This window comes from Canis lupus, chromosome 20 (genome assembly GCF_011100685.1).
Source record: "Canis lupus familiaris isolate Mischka breed German Shepherd chromosome 20, alternate assembly UU_Cfam_GSD_1.0, whole genome shotgun sequence".
Lineage (NCBI taxonomy): Eukaryota > Metazoa > Chordata > Mammalia > Carnivora > Canidae > Canis > Canis lupus.
This window is the reverse complement of record NC_049241.1, coordinates 4,075,757-4,090,525: the sequence shown is the minus strand read 5'-3', so window position 1 is coordinate 4,090,525 and position 14,769 is coordinate 4,075,757. Positions and strand designations below refer to the sequence as shown.

The following is a 14,769-nucleotide window of genomic DNA, read 5'->3' as shown; positions in this document are numbered from 1 at the left end:
CTCAAAACAGAGCCGGTGTGACTTCCTTGGCACTGCTCAGACTTAGCTCCTAGGGCAGCTTTAACTCAGATCCATCTGGATATTCAGGTGAGCCCACTTAATTTTTCTCCTGAGTCCCACTACCCACTTAATCTGCACAAGAGAAGTTGTTGGTAGTGGAGGCAAAAAGGTCCAGAACATTTGTGCAGAGCAGAGCCACTTCCTGGGGGTCTTAGTCCTATGTCTAGGGGCCGGTTCTGCAGGACTGCTTCCCACTCCACCCCCAGTGAACCAGGAGCAACAGTGGATATGCATCATATCCAGCAGTCGGTAGGTTCTTGACAGAGGAGCTACAAGGTGGCAGGAGCCTGGGCCTGCCTCCTGCCACACACCCACTGCAGACTGCTGAAACTCAAGGGGTCACCTCGATTGCATTAAGCCACCAAGATGCCCAGGTTTTCTAGTAGAGCAACTAGAATTACCCTCTAAAACAGTAGGATAGGAGCCATGTCCATCTGTAGCTAGAGGCAGGTGCCCAGCCAAAGTCTCAGCAAATGAGCTGATAGATGGGGAGTGAGTCCACCTTTCCTACTTGAGGCTCTCTCTAGGCACACTGCCTCAGCATAAGGAAGGACATCTTCCTTTATATCTTTTATTAACAAAAGTAATGTTTGCTCCCTGGTTTAAAAATACACAGAAGTATCGATAGCAAAAGATGAAAAAATATCCCCCAATCCTGCTCCCCAGAGGGAGCCACTAGGACCGCAGTTGGTATGTATGAATACGAACACATACGTGTATGTCCCTGCCATGTGCCTCTGCCCCAAGGTATTCTCTCAACTCCACATCACACATAAGTAGACCTGCTTCATCCTTTTCAACAGTCATGGAGGATTTCATAGCACAGAAGTACCCAAATTTATTTCCTCATCCTCCTGTAGGTGCACCTGGGCAAGGCCTCCATTGGTTTTTCCACCATCACTAACAACATGGTAGCAGAGGTACTTGAACATCCATCTCTTAGTTCTGCTGTGAGTCTTGCTGCAAAGTCTTCCTGTCTCCTAGAAGTGGGGGTTCTTGGCCACACAGTGGTGGCTTTTACATTTTGAGGGATTCCCCCAAGAAGGGGTTTAATCATCCCACAGGATGACCCTGGATAAACCGTGGAAAGCCTGTGAGGTAGTGAGCTTTCTTTTGCTGGAAGAATTCCAGGGGCTTTAGACAAGCACCCACCAGGGTGCTGCAGAGGGGGCTTCTCCGTCAAGTTCTGGATTGTCCTGGACAACCTTTACTTGTTCCCACTAGCATGTTTTATTTCCATACAAATGTTCTGGGGCTGATCTTGGCTAGGAATCTCATGAGGTTCCTTCATGACCACAATCAGAAGTTCCCTGCTGGGGGAGCTAGAGCAGCCTCTCACCAACACCCAGCTGGAGGATGCAACTCCCTGTCCTCCCCCTGGGACGGCTCTGTGAAATTCGCACAAAAAACACGCGGCCTTATAATCAGTGCCACTGTTTGTCACCAGATGTTCAGAGGCAGGGGTGCTAATTGATGCAGGCAAGGAGGAGGGAGCGGAGGGGGGATGGAAGCTGCTGGGAGGTTGGGCGGGCTAGGTGAGGAAGGAGAGCCCCATACTGGGGGTGTGCAAGAAAATGCAAATCTTAGGAGGGACTAAGCCAAAGGAAGGGCATAGAATATTTAGGGTCTCCTGGCAAAGAGATGTAATGGGCCTGAGAATAAGGATCTCTGTTTTTGTTTTTTTTTTTTTTTACAAGATCCTATAATAGTGATGAGAATTTCTATCATCTGGTTCCTGCATTCTACGACTCTGTTTTGAAATGTTCTGATTTGGTGATTCTGAGCCTCTGATTCTGTGTTAAAGCTCCAAGGGGTGCACAGGGCAGGTGGTTTTGGAACGGGGCTCCTGGAGACCCAGTGCAACTCTTAGGATTGTTGAGAACTTGGGTGCACTGCCTGCCGGTTCCAGGCCTCAGTCCCGGCTGGCAGATGGAGATGGCAAAGTAGTGGCTCATAGTGTCTCAGTGAGGGTTCAAGGAGCTGAACCAGGTGGATGCTCAGGCTGCGAAGGGAGCCTGCACACAGTGGGTGCTCAGCAAATGCTGGGTTTGGTTGCTCTTTCTTTCATTCCAAGGGCAGGCAGTCCGAGAGTTGATTCTGGGAGTTGAGGCCAGGGAATTGAGCTATTGTTCTAAGCTGCCTCTCTGGGTCTGGAAGTGTCTGGGGCTCCAGGACCTGGGTCCACTGGGCAGCCAGCCCTCCACAGCAGGCAGCTGCTGGAAAGTAAAGCAAACACGCAGAGGGAAGGAAGCTCCTAGGGCTGCAGGAAAGCAAACAAGGGCCATTTCCTCCAGCCGCATGCTGTGGACGGCCAACCTTTCCCAGAGCTGTTCCTTGGGAGTCCTCCTCGGGCGCCTGGCCAGTGTTTGGACAGCTTGAGGGGCGCAGGGGGCAAAGAAAGTGGAGCAACAGAGAGCCCGGCCTGGCCAGGGCAGTCACAGGCACATTCCTCCTGGCCCCTCGGTAGGGCACTGCCACGCAGCCCACCTGACCACATCCTCAGCCCTGGCTGACGGGCCTGGCTGTTGAGGGGCCGCACCTGGGGGGGTGGGGGGAGGTCCCCAGGATGGAGCACTAATGCTGCAAATACAATAACATCAATAATAATAGTGTTGATTAAATGCTTACCGGGAGCCAGCTCTATTCTCAGGGCTGTATGCGGAGTATTTCATGTAATCCTCATCATGTTCCCACTATTACTGTAATTTCACAGGAAATTTGTAATTTTCAACAGAAGCTGAGGCAGGAATGAGTAATTTTAGTCCAGATGGTCTGCCGCTGGTCACTACACTCCTGGTAAACCCCATACTGCCTTTTGTGAGGTCGTGGTAATGATGCCAACAGGGAGCGCTTTCTGAATAATCTGCTTTCATGTTTTCCCTCAAATCCCTTAATGATCCTATGGGCTGGGTATCATTATGAGCCCCATTTTTTAGCTAAGGTAAACTGAGGCTTTGTGAAATGGAGCCACTTCTCCAAGATTATTCATTTAGAGAAGGTAGTAGCTGGGATATAAACCTATTTCAGTCCAGTGCTAAAACCCATGATGTTAACCACTATGCCAGTGTATTGGTTTCCTGTGGCTGCTGGAACAAATCACCACAAACTTGGTGGCTTAAAACCAATGCAGATTTATCCCCTTACCATTCTGGGATTCAGAAGTCTGAAATCAGTTTCACGGGGCTAACATCGAGGTGTTGGCAGGGACGGATCTTTCTGGAACCTCTAAGAGGTGAGCCTCTTTCCTTGACTTCTCGGTTTCTGGTGCCACTCGTATTTCTTGGCTCAGGGTCCCTTCCTCTGTCTTCAGAGCACATCACATGACACCAATCTCTGCTTCTGTCATCACACATACACACACACACCCTACCCGCTTCCTCATATAAGACCTAGGATTACATTAGGTCCTTCTGCATAATCCAGGATAATCTCTCCATTTCAAGATCCTTCATTTATTCACACGCTCAAAGTCCTTTTTGCCATATAAGGTTACATATTGACAGGTTCCAGGGGTTAGGACATGACCATATTTGGGGGGCCATTATCCTGCCTACCACAACTAGGTTAGGCTAAATCTTGCTGAAGTGGAGATAAGGAGCTCTCCATCCCTGGATGTATGGAAGCACATCCTAGGCCCACTCAAAACCTTGGCAGTGGGAGTCACGGATGCTTAACTCAGAATATGAAGACCTAGGAGCTCATTCTCAGACCATCTGGCATGTTTCCAGATGGAAGCACAGAAGCATCCTTTGCCCTAGCGGGTGCAACTTCATCACCGGGGCCCTCAGCACTGCTCTCGGGGGACTTATCACGCCCAGGTTTGGGTTACTGTGCTGTGCATCCAAGCTCTCACTCCACTGCCCGCTGCAAGCTGGCCAAGGGCAGAGCTTGGATGCCCCACCCTCTAGTGCCAGCATGTGGCCCATGCCCAATAAATGTGTGTGGGAAGAGCAAGCAATGGAAGCTCAGAAGGCTTATGTGACTGGTAGGTTCTAGAAGGTCCAGGTGGGGCCCAGCATACTATAGGGCCTCGACTAGCATGCGCTGAGTTAAGTCACTCATCAGGCTCTACGGGAGCACCATCCAAAGAAAATTCGGCAGTGCTAGAAACGTTCTAAAGTCATACTGCCCAGTATGGGAACCATTGGCCACACGTGGCTACTAAGTCCTTCAAATCTGGCTAGTGTGACTTCACTTAGGCTGAATTCTCTCTCAAGGACCCCCAAACCCGGCCTGAAACTGGGCGTCTCTAGCCTCCCCTGTTCACTGCTCTGCATGGGTTCCCTTGTAAAGGTCTCTGACCCAATGCCGGCCGCTGAGCCTGGTCCTTGTCCGTGTCCCCTCGGCCTTGTGGCAGCTCGCACAGATCCGCCACCACCAGGTCCAGCATTCCTGAAGGCACCGTTGTACTGTGAACCTCTGGTCCCCGCAACAACACAGGGAGGCGGGTCTCATTATTCCAACCTTGGAAATGAGGAAGAGAGGGCTCAGGGCGGGCCAGTGGCTCATCCAGGGAAGCAGGGCGGAGCTAGAGCACCAGACCGGGCCTCCGCTGGCGCTGGCGCAGAGAAACCAGGAGAGCAAAAGAGCCTGGCATCTCGAGGCAAGAAAGAGACAAAACCGAGGCTACTGAGGCCAAAGCAGCCCCCTCACCCCCCGACCATCCCAACCTGCTTCCCGAGCCTGCAGCTCCCCGAGAGCCAGCTGGGCAGGGGCCCGGGGGCTGCCCGCGGCCCGGCGCTGCTTTGGCAGAGGCAGGGCGGCCCCTCGCCGTGCCAGACCCAGTTTCGACCAGGGCAGCAGAACAAAGGGCTTTCACGGGGTGTAATCCAGGCCGAGGGGAGAAGAATGGTCAGGTGTGTGGGGAGGCAGGCTCACGGGGAGGGAGAGGGCGAGCCGCGGCCCGGCTGGCACGGGGGTCCCGGCGCTCCCAGGGCGGCAGACGGTCGCTGGCAGCGAGTGAAGGCCCCGTTTGTGCGACAGGTCGGCGGGGAGGGCAGGCCTTTGAAGGGGTGAGATCGCGAGGCCGATAGCACGGCGGGGCCTCTCCCTGGGGGGCCCGGGCCCCTGTGAGGACTGTCGGCCGTTGTTACGGCGCCGGAGTGGAGGTAAAACGGGCCACGGCCGTCAGCCGATACCTGTGCGATCTGGCCGCGGCGACCAGTCCCCGGGCTGCGGCTCCGGTTACACGGCCAGGACAGCGGAGGGGGCGAGGGGCGCGCGTCCCCACAGGTGGATGGCAGACGGGTGGAGCGGCCGCGGCGGTGAGAGGAGCACCCCGGCCCCCGCCCACCACCCCGATCCCCCGATCGAGCCCGGGATGCTTGGCCACATCGCTCCGACGGCCAACAAGGAAGAGGTCAGGAGAATGTGGGACAGTCAAACAGCGTGTGGGCGCCGGAGCTAGACTCCCATTTGTCGTGTGTGCCAAGTACCCTGGCGTAAACGCTGGCAGGTGCCCGCCGAGGCCTGCCGCCGCCGCGTGACTTCTGGCCAGCCCATGCGGGGGCTCTGTGGCCGCTCGGTAGTGGCAGTCACAGCCCTGCCGTTAGGGTAGTTGGTGCTGTTGATGTGTTTAGCCCTCGTGTGGTAGATGTTATCGGAACTACCGCTCATTTTACGCTGACCAGTTTTACGCTGCCAGTCATTTTACAGAGAAGGCACAGAGAGGCCGAATGATTTGCCCAAGGTCACACAGCTGTGTGGGTAGCACCGGGATTTGAACCCAGACCATCTGACTGCAGGCTCTGTGATACTAACCACCATCCTAGCCCGCTCCCACTCCTACGCCCCACTTCCCCACCCTGTAGCATGGTTAAATAACAGCCATGTCCTGTGCCCCGGCGATGAGCTGGCATGCTCCAGGTTAATTCTCTCATTTAACCTGTTCAGCCCCCCTATTATGGTGGCTGCTCCCATTTTACAGAAGCCAAGACTCAATTCTGGCAAGTGGGCTGCCTGGAGAAGGAGGCAGGGTCATAGCAAGGAACAGACAGCATGCACAGCCGAATGGGTAATTGATGAAGGGCTGGTTACAGAGACGTGAGCAGGGTCAGAGAAACCAGCAAGGGACAGCGACGTACACGGGCGCTGCCAGCAGTGCCCAGCTGCTCCCTCCTGAGGCCTGGGGCACAGAGCAGCCCTCCCTGGAACCTGTGCAGGCAGCGGCCGCTGGGGAGGTGGCTGCCCCAAGGAGCCGTAGGCATGGGGGGATGCAGTCACAGCTCCCCCAGCAGGAGGGGCCAGGGAGCCCCACTCACCCTCTGATCCCCTTTCAGGCCGGGTGAAGCCAGTGGGCTGGGAGGCCACGGACGCAGACCCAAAGTCAGCCCCCAGGGCACCGAGCAGGGCTGAGTGGATCTGGAGGGGCTTACGGAGAGGAGCCAGCCTGCCTTCTCCACAAAGCCGTGAGCCCAGAACCTGGGCTCCTGCAGAGTGCACACACCTACCCATGCTTCCCATCCGCCCACTAGCTCGCCATGCTGCCTGAGGACCGGGCCCAGCGCTCAGGCCTGGCACTGGCCACAGAAATGACACAAAGTCCCAGGGACATCGTGCCTCCATCAAGCGAGTGCCTGTTCATCCATTTACTGAACACTCCTTCACGCAGAGTGTGCTGGAGGCCCTGTGCTAGATGCTTCGCTGGACAGAGTAAACTACAGAAGCTGTGGAGGCTGCTGAAAGGGTTCTATCCCCCAGGTTGGCATCCTCAGGGCACGGAGTTCCCAGGGCGTCTGACACTTACGTGGCATTTTTATTTTATTTTATTTTTATTTATTTACTTATTTATTTTTTACGTGGCATTTTTAAATGGTTTTGCACATTAAAGATGTCCTTGACGACATTCTATGCACATACATACGTATGAATATGTGTGTGTATGTGTATGTGTCTGTGTGTATATGCACACGTGTGTATGCATGTACATATGTATATGCACTGGATATGTGTGTCTATACATATATACACTTATGTCCACACACATACATACTCACATACACATGCATATATCTGGCTTTGTTTCCAGACTTCGTGGATATTCTGTATTGCTTCATTTACTCAGTCATTGAACAAAATGCACTGGGGTCACCTGTGCGCCAGGCCCTGGGATAGAGGAGATGGGGAAAGAACTGGATGCAGAGCTGTGTCTCTAGGAGCCCCTGAGCGATAATGAGCTATAGGCCCTGAGTGAGGCCAGGACCCAGTGAGGAGGCCAAGCCTCACCGGAACTGATGACCGCAAGAGGAAGCAGAACACACAGGAAACCAGATGTAAAGTGGTGGCTGCAGGGCCAGGGAGAGCAAGCCGGGGCTGCTATGGCTGGACTGCACCAGAAGCCAGAGCCAGGTGGCTGGCTGAGCTCTGGGGTGTGGATGAGCCTCATGCAGGTCCAGGCAGGACACCAATGTCCCTTCAGCAGGGTACCCGAAGAGCTCCGGATGGAGGCACTATTGACAGCCCCCAGGGTCAGAGCAGCGCCCAGAGCTGGGCACAGGGGAGTGCCATCACCACCCTGGACCTGGGGGCAAGGCAGGGAGTGGTCCCTGGAGAGGCCTGGAGCCACCGGAGGGGGCCTCATGTCGGAGCTGCAACTCTAGGTGGAGGAAGGCAGCCACGGGGGACTCTGGACAGAGAAAGGTGGGGACTGAGTGCCCCTGCGCCCCTCCTCTGCCTTTCCATTGGCTAAGCCCGGCTGGATGCAGGCAGGCATCAGACCCTGGATGGTGGGGTCCTCAGGGGTCAGCCTCTGGGTGCTGAGCAGGGTAGGGAAGGGCAGGGAATGTATGGGGTAGGGTGAGAAGAACGGCCAGCCTTGGGCAGCAGTCAGGAGGGTTAAGAGCAAGATCTCTAGAGCCACTGAGACTGAGTCTGGGTGGCAGCCCCACCCTGGGGTGTCCTGTGGGCCTCCTGCTCCCTCCCTATCCTGCAGATGTGTGGCTTCAGAGACTTCCGACCAAGCATGCTCACCGACCAGGCTGTTGCATGAGCTGCTACGGGGCCCGGGGCGGGGGGGTGTGGGGGGGCAGGTGGCCTCTGTAGCCTGTGGACAGAATGGCAGCTGGCTCCTGATTGTCAGAACCACCTAAATGCAGTGGTGAGGCCGGAGCTTCAGGGTGACGTGCTGAGAAGGGGCTAAAAGCTTGGTGATGAACCCCCCAGAGCTTACCATTACCTCACACCCTGGACAGCATCTGGCCATTGCCCGCCCTGAGAAGCTGCACCACCTGCCCCTCCCAGCTGTGAAATCTCCAGCCTCGGCCTCTGTGTCTGTCAGCTGGATTTCCTCGAGCCTCTCATGGGGACTGGGGGTCTCCACCCGCCCCTACCATCCAGGCTGTGTGCCCTTGGACAAGGGGCTCCCTCTCCAAGCCTCTTGTTTCTCCTCCTTGAAATAAGAATACTAACTAGGAAAACTAACAGAATGTCCGGGGTTTTGTCAGGATGACTTGAGTCACCGAGCTCCGTCTTACAGCAGCTGATACTGTCATTGCTACTCCGTATTCATGAAAGTCCGTTTAATGTCGTTTCCAGCAGAACTAGAATGCGAGCCACGTAGGTCACTTAGATCTTTCTTAAAAAGTGAAAATAAACTAGTGCAAGTGATTTTAATGTCACTTAACCTGATACATCTCAAATGTTTCAACGTGTGGCACTGGCCACATTTCAAGGGCTCAGTGGTCACTTGTGGCCCGTGGCGACTGTATTGGACGGTGCAGGCAGAGGAATACATGCAAACATGCTTCAGGCTGGAGAAATCAAGAGACTTCCCACCGGAGGGAGTATCAGCACTGGACACCGAAAGGTGAGCTGGGTGAGCTGGGTCCAGTATTGGGTATGTGGGGATGGGTTGGGTCTTCCAGGCACCTGTCCATCCTGTTCTGCAGATGAGCCAAGGCCCAGAGAAGTTGCGAGCAAGCAGCCTGCACACGAGCTATAAAAAGAAGTACTTAGAAGGTGAGTAGGGAACAGGAATGATCCCCAATGCCAAGTACAGGGTGAGTGAGAGGGAGGGAGGGAACAGGGTGAAGAAGACGGGAAGGCAAGGGCAAGGGGAGGATGAGGAGGTGGAGGAGGTGAATCCTATATGGAGATCATCTGCAGCTTTAAAAGAGCTGCATCCTGCTGCTGCTTAAGATGCTCAGCCTGCTGTCGCCCTGGTAACGAGAGAAAAATCACAGAGCAATTTGTAATCAGTGGTGGTTCCTGCTGCTCCCTGGGAACATTGTTCCCCTTTGGAGGCTGCATCACTGAGCAGGAGGGGCCCTGCGGATCCCAGAGTCCGGCCCCCAGGAGAAGGAGACCAGGCGGGGCTGCGTCCCCAGTGACATAGCTCCCTGCGTGCAGAGCTCCCCTGTGGTTGCTCAGCCTGCCCCATGCCTATGGAGCCGGCTGGGAGGAAACTCTCCCTCACACCACACTGGAGCCTCCTCTCTGCTCTGGCCACTGGAGCCGTAAGCCCCACCTCCTCCCTTTGCCAGCAGAGACTCAAGATGGAGTGCGGCATCTTCCCAGCCCCACTTACCAAATGGTGGCTGCAGACTCTTCCCAATCCTGGCTGCTTCCTCTCAACCAGGCCAGGCACAGGATTCAGGGAGAGTCCAAGGAGCATAAGGCACAAACAAATGAGTCACCTCCCTCATTCTAGGTATAGACCTTGATTAATGGGACCTAAGCTTAAGTTGGCCTGGCCAGGGGCCCACCCTCCTTACTCTCTTTGTGTCTGTCTCCAGATGACCATCCATTGGTATGAAACATCCACCCCAGTGAAATCAGGCATCCCACTACCCGTGTCCTATCCATTCTAAGGTCTCACGGGCAATTCCATGAGGCCAGTGTGGAACTCCTACTTATCCCCTCAGATCCTCCTGCTCAGACCATAAGCTTCAGCATCATTCCTCACCTGTCTTTCTTCTTCGCCTCCCATGTCTGATCCTTGAGCCTACTTACTGTCTCCCACTCCTTAATAGCTCTGGCATCCATCTACTGTCCTCCCCCGCCTCCACTGCCCCCCTGGACCTGCCACCATGAGTTCTCGTCCAGGTGAGTCCAGGTGAGACTCCTCCTGGCGAGTCTCCTGGCTTCCCTTCCCACCGAGCGATCAGAGATGTCGTTACCTTGCTCAGAACAGCCCGGCATTCCCAGCCCGACTCCTCATCTGGGCCACATGGAGTCTTCAGAGCCACACCTGCCCTTCCTCTCACCCCTGCACTGCAACCACACAGGTCCTTTCTGTTCCCAGGCCCCCAGAAGCTTCTTCCCGCTTCAGGACCCTGGCACTTGCTGTTCCCCTGCCCGGGACACATGTCTCCCAACTATGCTATCGTGAGTCAGCTCTGGTCTCCTTAGAGGGGTCTCCTTAAGCCCCTCTGGGTGGGTCCCCTGCTCCTCACTGTTCCCCCCACCCCGGCCCAAACTCAGTGACTTTCTACCCCTGCATGGTTTTCAATTCCTCTGTCACTAATGCAGGTTTTCCCTGGCCTTTGTTCCTTTGTCCCTACTTGGTTGATGTGGTCCCCCGTGGGTGGGAGTTCCTGGGAGCAGGACTGGGACTGCTCGGCTGGGCCTACCCTAACTCCTGGTGCTCAGTACACAGCAAGCACTCAGTAAATGAGGATGCATGTGGCTCCCACATGCTCCCTGTGTGCTGCGGGCAGGTATGAGGCCATCAGCGTCAGGACCAGGGGATGCACTCACCCCCTGCCTGGGCAGGCCCTTCTGCCCCTCTTGGGGTCAGCTCCCCACCTTGTGGCTCCCTTCACAATCTGCTGATGAAAAGGAACAGAGCAATTCCTGGAGCCCTGATGGTGGCTGCTCAGGTGGAGGGTGCCTGGCAGGGCCTCCTGTAGGACCCCTGGCTAACTGTGCAGCCCTCACCAGGGGCTTCTCTCCTGGGGCAGCTTTTCCTCCCTTCAGGCATGAAGAGCCCACAAAGTTTCTGTGGTCAGAGACAACTCCACGATCTGGGCCCCGGAAGCTCTGGAGTTGGGGGGGACGCAGGTTCATCCTACTTTGGGCTAGCCTAGTGCTCATCGGGGCTCCTGGTTTCAATCGGGACTCCAGGATACAGAAGGCCCCAGGGTCAAGGCTCAGACGGGCACGTCCTGAAGGGCCAAGGCCCTAATAATTATTCTCACATTGTTCCCAACTGCTCTGTGAGCAGGTGCAAAGGTCCTGCTCCCCCATTTGAGGATGAGGCAATTGAGACTCCATGAGAAGTGGTTTGGCCAAAGTCACACAGCACATAAGGTGGGAAGCAACCAGCACCCTGCATCCGGCAGATGCCCAGTCCAAGGCCAGAGAGAGAGTAGACTTGGAGCCTCAGGGCTGGACCTCGAAGCACCAGAGCAGATGGGGAGGACTCCCGGCTGCTGGGAGAGTCCCCAGGCACCTCTGGACCAGGAGAAGCAGGGCCTGGGACTCTAGAGTTCACTTACTGTGTCACCTCAGGCAAGCCTCTTCTCTTCCCCGGGCCTCAGTCTCCAGTTCTAGAAGATGGGGCTGCTGTGCCCACCAGGGAGGGCTGGAGGGAGGCTGGAGGAGGAGACAGGGTCAGAAGGAGGGGAAGACAGGAGGCACAGCACTCCTGAGCTGCATGGAGCCCCAACGGCCTTGTCCTCTGCCACCCCAACCCCCATTTCCTCCCAGTCTGCTCCCAGGGCTCCATCACTCACTCTGTGGTCCATTACTGCCTGTCCCAACTCCGGCCCTGGAAGTTGTCCAGTTGCAAATGGAAAGGAGCCGGGGGTTGGCAGAGCTGGTGGGGCTGCGGTTCTGAGGACAGGAGCCTCCTCTGATCAATGGGGTCTGGGGAGGATGGTGGATGGGAGAGAAAGAAGCCGCATCGATGCCCTTCCACCCCTGACCTGGAACTGCTCACACGTGCCCACCTTCCTGCACTCGATGCAGAGAGACACCCTGGACTTGCCGGCGAGCAAACCCGGGGACAGGGTGATATTTACCTCGAGTGGCTCATCGCACAGAGCCAGCCAGGACTAAGTTTGGGCAAACCCAGTTCCTGACCACAGGCTCTTCCAGCTGCCTCTCTGTGGGCTGCGCGCCGGCCGGGGAGTAGCATTTTCATTTATAAGTGGAGGGGATCTCTGAAGAGAAAATCCATAGATCTCTGAAGAGATTGGAGTAGGGAGGACCCTCCTAGCTAAACTTCTACAGGAGGCAGGTGAACATGCAGCTCAGCCACTGCTTCCCTGTGTCCTTGGGTAAATGGGCCTTTGTCTCCACTTCTGCAAAATGGGTTCAGCGTAGGGAGGTTTAGTAAAGGAAACCAGTCTTGGGACTCCCCTTAACGACTTAGATCACCCGCCCCCTGCCATACCCACTGCCCGCATCCCAGTACTCCAGAGGGGTGATGGCCAGAAGCTGGGAGGGCTCTGCTGGGCCTGAAAGGAGGGGTCGCTGCCCCACCAGGCTTGGGGAGAAAGGCCCTGCAGGGGAGCTGCCGAAGGATCCAGGGCCTCAAAGAGGCCGTGCCAGAGTGCCAACACCCGAGTAGCCGTGAGCACGGAGACCTGGGCCTCACTCTGTTCCTCTCCATCACCGAGGCTGTGAAGGGAGCTTTAGAGAAGGAGACTGATCCCCAGAGAGGTGAAGCACCCTGGCTGGGTCTCAGAGCAGGTGAGCAGCCCAGGCTGAGCTTGAGCATGTGCGCTGGTCCCCTGAAGAGCTGCTCTGTCCAGCACGACGGCCACCAGCCATAGGTTGCTGCTGAGCACTTGAGATATGGGCAGCCCGGGTGGCTCAGCGGTTTAGCGCTGCCTTCAGCCCAGGGTGTGACCCTGGAGACCCGGGTTCAAGTCCTATATCGGGCTCCCTGCATGGAGCCTGCTTCTCCCTCTGCCTGTGTCTCTGCCTCTCTCTCTCTCTCTCTCTCTCTGTGTCTCTCATGAATAAATAAATAAATTAATTAATTAAAATCTAAAAAAAAAAGAGAGATATGACAAGTCTGGATTGAGGTGTGCTGTGAGTGTCCCCTATCCGCCCGATTCCAAAGGTTTAGTTTGAAGAAAAGTAATAGGAAATGTCTGATTATTGTATTTTAGATATAGATCTCATGCTGAAATGATAATATTTTGGGTAGAGTTACATCAATTATATTATTAAAAGTCATTTCACTTGTTTCTTTTTTACATTTTTTTTTTTTAACACGGCTACCAGAATGCTTGAGATCCTCACACGTGTGGCTGTGTTTCTACTGGGCGATGTAAAGTCGTGCTTGCATTCCGCGGTCCTGTGGCCCACCTGCCGAACCATGCTGCGCCGCTCCAGACCTGGGTACCCCTCTCGGGGTGCCTCGCTGTACACTGAGGGTGCTCGTGGCTCCACCCCAAGGTTACTGTGAGAATTAGTAGAGAGAATGCATGTCAAGTGCTCACAGTGAACACGCAGAAATATCTGCCGTTGTGCGATGGTCGTGGCTGTGGTCACTGCTATTGTTACCCGCTGAGGCCCAGAGAGGGAAGCACCTGTCCTGGGGTCACGCAGCAGGGCAGTGGGACTAGCAGCCTCCCCAAGGCAGGGTGTGGGAGCCCCTCCACCCATACCCCAGACATCCAGGCCTCCGGGGCGGGAGGTTGAGGGAGGGAGGCAGCTGGGGGGATGCTTTGAATCGCTCAGGTCCGAGCCCCTGACACAATGGAATTACTGACCAGGCCAAGGCCGGGTGGCCCAAGGCGGGCCTGGCCTCTGCCTGCTTAGCATACTAGGCGGGGGCCCCTGCCCCTTCCCAGAGAGGGTTCCAGGAGCAACCAGAATGTCCTGACTGTCAGACAATGCCATGATGGAGGGCCCTGTCACATTTTTGTCCCCGTTACTGGGGTCCCCATTCACGGCCACTGTCACCACACTCAGAACAAGCCAGGCCTGGCAGCCTCCTTTGCATTAAAATGGGATGAGAAATAAGCCTTCTCCACTGTTCAGCAGGGCAGAAAACGGGATTAGGCCAAGGGACAGGGCTGAAGGCCCCTGATGGGGGTCGCCCGGGGAAGGCGGGTGTCGGCTGCCTGTCCCAGCCGGGCAGGGCCTCACACACACAAAGCACCTCTCCCGGGCCTCAGTTTCCCTGGATCTAACACATGGAGGGGGAAGGAGGTTCCTGACTGACTAAATGCCTTTGCGCATGGCTGAGAAACTCCACATTCACAATGAAAAATCCATAGCGAACTGGGCAAAGCGGCGTTGTCACTGTTGGTTGGTGGCAAAGAGGGGCAGAGAGTGGCCAGAGAGATGTGCCAGTCTACCTGGCTTCTTGCTCTCGATGGTGTTACCCATCCAAACCTGGGAGCTCTTGACCTGTGGCAGGAAGCCATCACAATGAGGCTATTTGTAAAGCAGACTAGAATTAGCACTCAGCACCCAAAAGACAAGTCAAATGCCAAAGGGCTGAAGCAACTCAAAGGCCCCGTCGTGGGGGTCCCACCACCAGTTCCAGGGAGCTCGCCACCCCTGAACACGTCACCACTCACAGATGCGTATGCCAAGGTGTATGCGCTAAGATGTTTGTGTAGGAACCGAAAATCAGAAACAGCCCAGATGTTTCTTAATAGGGGACAGCTACATAAATCATAAGGCTTGGATCTCCAAGTCACAGCTTGGAGCATCAGGTGCCACTACAACGGTGGGGGAAGCTCTATGAAATTTGAAATAGAAGGATGTTGAAGAAATATTAGCAAGTGAAAACAGAGATGCAAACCA

General features: G+C 55.4%; 1 long non-coding RNA gene across 1 annotated transcript; it reads left to right on the top strand.

Annotated features, from left to right (window-relative positions):
* Positions 1-2,965: 2,965 nt before the first annotated feature.
* Positions 2,966-12,911, top strand: LOC111091227. The gene is made up of 3 exons (XR_005374548.1): positions 2,966-3,292; positions 8,730-8,863; positions 8,946-12,911. It is a non-coding gene; the product is annotated as an uncharacterized LOC111091227 (long non-coding RNA).
* The last annotated feature ends 1,858 nt before the right edge of the window (positions 12,912-14,769 follow it).